The sequence below is a fragment of the Acinonyx jubatus genome, chromosome C1 (assembly GCF_027475565.1).
Source record: "Acinonyx jubatus isolate Ajub_Pintada_27869175 chromosome C1, VMU_Ajub_asm_v1.0, whole genome shotgun sequence".
Lineage (NCBI taxonomy): Eukaryota > Metazoa > Chordata > Mammalia > Carnivora > Felidae > Acinonyx > Acinonyx jubatus.
Genome location: NC_069381.1, coordinates 22,816,921 through 22,820,645, shown reverse-complemented (window position 1 = coordinate 22,820,645; position 3,725 = coordinate 22,816,921). Strand labels below are relative to the sequence as shown.

Below are 3,725 nucleotides of genomic sequence, written 5' to 3'. Positions count from 1 at the left end.
GGCGATGCTGATGCTGTGTTTACCAGGGAAGGAGGGGTGGGCGGTGGGGGGTGGTGGTGGGAAGGGGTGAGGGAGGCAGCAGAGCGTGGCTGGTTTGCCGGGCACCGGCTCACAGGGCAGGATGGCACCCTCTGAGGCATCGTCTCTCACTCCCCCTTCGACGTTCGGAGGGAGATGCTTCTTTTCCGGCCGAGGAGACAGGCTCAGCCAGATTAAGCCCAAATTCCCAGGGCTAGGACCTGGCCGCAGCCAAGAGAGGGACCTCGGTTTGCTCCACTCTATAAAGTCCCCATCCTGCGGATGAGCTTCCGGGGCCTACATGGATGGTCCCAGGGCCAGGGTGGGGACCTCCTGTGACCCGCTGGGCCTCCTCAGCCCTCCTCCTGGGAGTGTTTTTCCAGACACGTCATTACTCAGTTCGACAGTTTATGCGGCAGCTAATTAGTCCTAACGAGGATCGAGGATCCGTCATGGATCAGGAGCAGAGTCTGTCACCAGAGCTGGCTTCCTCCTCGTGGCTGTCCCCTTGGCCCGGCAGAGGGGGACCAGGGCGCCCAGCCCATCAGAAGGCAGCAAATGTGGCCCAGCCCCTTCTGTACCCTGTCCCCAAGCCTGTTCTGATCTCAGCTCTGTCCCTTTGTGTCCCCTGGGCCCTCAGGCCTGGGGACGCCCTTTACTCCCTGACTTTCCCCACCTCCCCTCCTCCAGCCTCCCCTTGTTTACTCTTGGTCACGTCCCTGTGGGCACCTTGCAGCCCCTTCTGGCTCCTTCCTCTCCGCGAGGGGGCGTGGAGACCTTGGCGGCAGAGAGACTTGGGGCCTTTCCCGGCCTCACCTCTCAACAGCGTAGGAAGCCAAGTAGGAAAGAGGGAAGGGTGAGTCCGGACGCTCAACTCTGGATGGAGCGCCTTTGCGTCAGGTGGTTAACAGAGCTCTCCTGGTGGAATGCACTTTGTTTAATACCTTGATCCGTTGTCGCCTGGATAAATGGATTCTGTCAAATCTCTTGAAGCCGGCTCCCAAAGTCAAGCACTTTGGGGGAGACAGATCTCTTACTCTGATGGCAAAATTCACTTGAAATGATTCTTTAATCCAGTGTCCCTGTGAACCCTGGAGCTGAAATTTTCAAGCCTGCGCACCCTGGATGTTTGGTCCTTATTCCCCGTCAACCTCAACGGCTCACTGCCTCCTCGTCGGGTGCCCCGTCCTCCAGCTCTCACGGGATAACGCAGCAAAGGAGCGCAGCTGGGGTGACGACGACCGCTTGGTTCCTCAGGACAGTTTTTAGGGGGAAAATGACAGAGCACAAAGCCGGCCTTGCAGGGTCTGTCTGGGGAGGGGCGCTCGCTGTCAGAGGCTCCAGCAGCCGGGGGGATGGAAGACAGGTAGGCAGGGGGATTTACAGACCCGGTGTCGTGTGCCGTGCGGCAGGACAGAGAGACGGGAGCTTCTGGGGGGATGGCGGTGCCTCACCCCAATGTCGCTTTTCTGCTAACCCCCGCTCCCCACGCGGCCCCTCTTCCATCCCCCATCGCCACCCACCTTTCGGATCTGAATCCTGCATTTGGGCCCAGCCCTTCACAGTTCGCCAAGAACTGCATTTGAATTCATGAATTCGTTCATGTTATTCGCATTGTGGAGTTGGGGCTCACTGTGGGTCATGATCTGTAACAAGGTCTGGGGTTACAGAGACCTACGAGATACAACCTTTGCCTTTAGGACCGCAGGGTTTGATGACAGAGATGGGGTGTAGTCGAATGACCATGACTCTTGTGAGAGATGTGGTGCCGGGCACATAGCAGGTGCTTCCCTTGACTAGAATGCATTGGGCACCTTGTAACAGAAAATCCAACAACAAGGCCTCAGTCACCTGAGACATGTAATGATCGTGCATAAGAAGATTCTGGAAGGAGGCAGTTCCGGGGTTGGTCCGACGCTCGGTGATGCTAATGAGCCAGAGTCTTTCCCTCTTTCTTATTTATCATCTTCAGCTGTGGTGGCCTTCTTCCTTAGCTTCCTGCCTCAGGGTTGCAAGATGGCTGCCACAGCTCCGAACATCGTCTCACCCAACAGCATTCAAGTCTAGAAGAGGGGAGCAGAGTGAGGCAGGATATTTCCCAGGGGCACTCCCTGCACCAGCAGATTTTCCCTCACTCCTCAATGACCAGATCTGGGTCACACGCCCCCTCCTGAAACCATGTCTGGACAAGGAGGGGGTGTCCAGGCTTGCCTTCACCCTGGGCTGGGGAGGCCCACCGGGTCTGAGCCTGTGGCTGCAGAACAAGCCCAGGGCTCTGCGAGTGAAGGAAGTGGGGTGGGCTGCTGGGCGGGTGGCCACCCGTGTGCACCACCTTCTCATCGGTGCTGTGACTCAGTGTCCCGGGAAGTGTGGGGTCTGGGGTGGGGGCCAAGCCCAGGCCCTGGGGGCAGAAGGCCCTGCACTGAGTCTCTGTCCTCCATGGGCTGTGGGATCTGGTCCTTGGCACGGCCTCCTCCCCTGTGGAGTGGGGGCCGTGACGGCACCTGCCCAGCAGGGAGGTCGTGAAGGCGACAAGGGTCGTGCGTGTAGGTGCCTGGTGTGAAGGGGTGTTAACAGCCGTTAAATGGGCTTTTGCAGTGATTAGCCCCATCTGCAAAATGGGCCCAGGGAGCCTCCTCTGTGACAGTCCTGGGGGTGACAATGGCAGGAAGATGAGTTCATACGAGTGAACACTTCCTGCGTGTGCTGGGCGCCCTTCACACGTCCTCGGTCACTTAATCCTCTCAGCCGCCTGTGAGGAGGTCACTGTTTTCATCCCCATTTTACAGCCGAGGAAACTGAGGCTCGGAAGGGTGACCCCAGGTCAAAGGAGGGCAAACGGAGCTCCAGGATCGTCAGATTCCAGCCACCGTGCCCTGTCTCACTGCAGGGCCCCGTGGAGCCGGCACAGGCAGGTGCTCAAGGAACCCCTCCCCACCGGGCTGGCTGTCACCAGGGTCCCAGGCTGGTGGCGGGGCTGGACCTGTCTCCTTACCCTGCCCTCTCTCCCTCCGGAGCTCCAGGGCCCCAGGGCGCCTGGTGGGAGATTTGCCACCGTCCCGGCTGCCCCTCCCCTCCAGGACGACGAATGGACCCCTTCTGTGACATCAGTGATGGTTGGTGTCACGGTGTCTGGGTCGTGACTTGGCAGCCTGCATTCGTGGGGAAACAATATGTGCTTATGCAGAACATAAGCATATGTTAACGATGGATAATTATATTTCACGTTTATAGATTTACCAACATATGCAAAGCCGCTTCTGACAATTATACACCTACAGGCGCATCACGATTTAATAACTGCACGGGAGGCTCCCGGCCAGCCCCACGACGTGAGCCGGGGCACCCGGTGTGGGACAAACGTGCGGCCCAGCCCTGCACGCACTCGGGCCTGTGCCCGTCGCCACCTCTCCAGCCTTCCGGTCCTCCCGGCTTCCCAGAGACAGGGAGCCCGTGGGGGGCCTCCGGGCAGAGTGGGCAGCACTCACCAGGGCACTGGGGCGGGGGCTCAGTGATGAGGAGCTGAGACAAGCCGTGTGGCTGGGCAGGGTGGGGGGCTGGGCACAGAGGCTGGAGAAGGTTGGGAGGGCAGGCCTTCCAGACAGAGTCAGGAGCTAGGTCGAGGAAAGATGAGCTGCATTAGGGAGGGGTGAGGAGGGTTGAGGAGGGGTGAAGAGGGGTGAGGAGGTGAGGAGGGGTGAGGAGGG

The 3,725-nt window shown here is 59.4% G+C and overlaps 1 long non-coding RNA gene across 1 annotated transcript; it reads right to left on the bottom strand.

The window, feature by feature from the left end:
* Positions 1-1,599: 1,599 nt before the first annotated feature.
* LOC128311971 (uncharacterized) lies at positions 1,600-3,106 on the bottom strand. The gene is made up of 2 exons (XR_008290749.1): positions 3,014-3,106; positions 1,600-2,081 (listed from the first exon to the last, which is right to left on the bottom strand). It is a non-coding gene; the product is annotated as an uncharacterized LOC128311971 (long non-coding RNA).
* Positions 3,107-3,725: the final 619 nt, after the last annotated feature.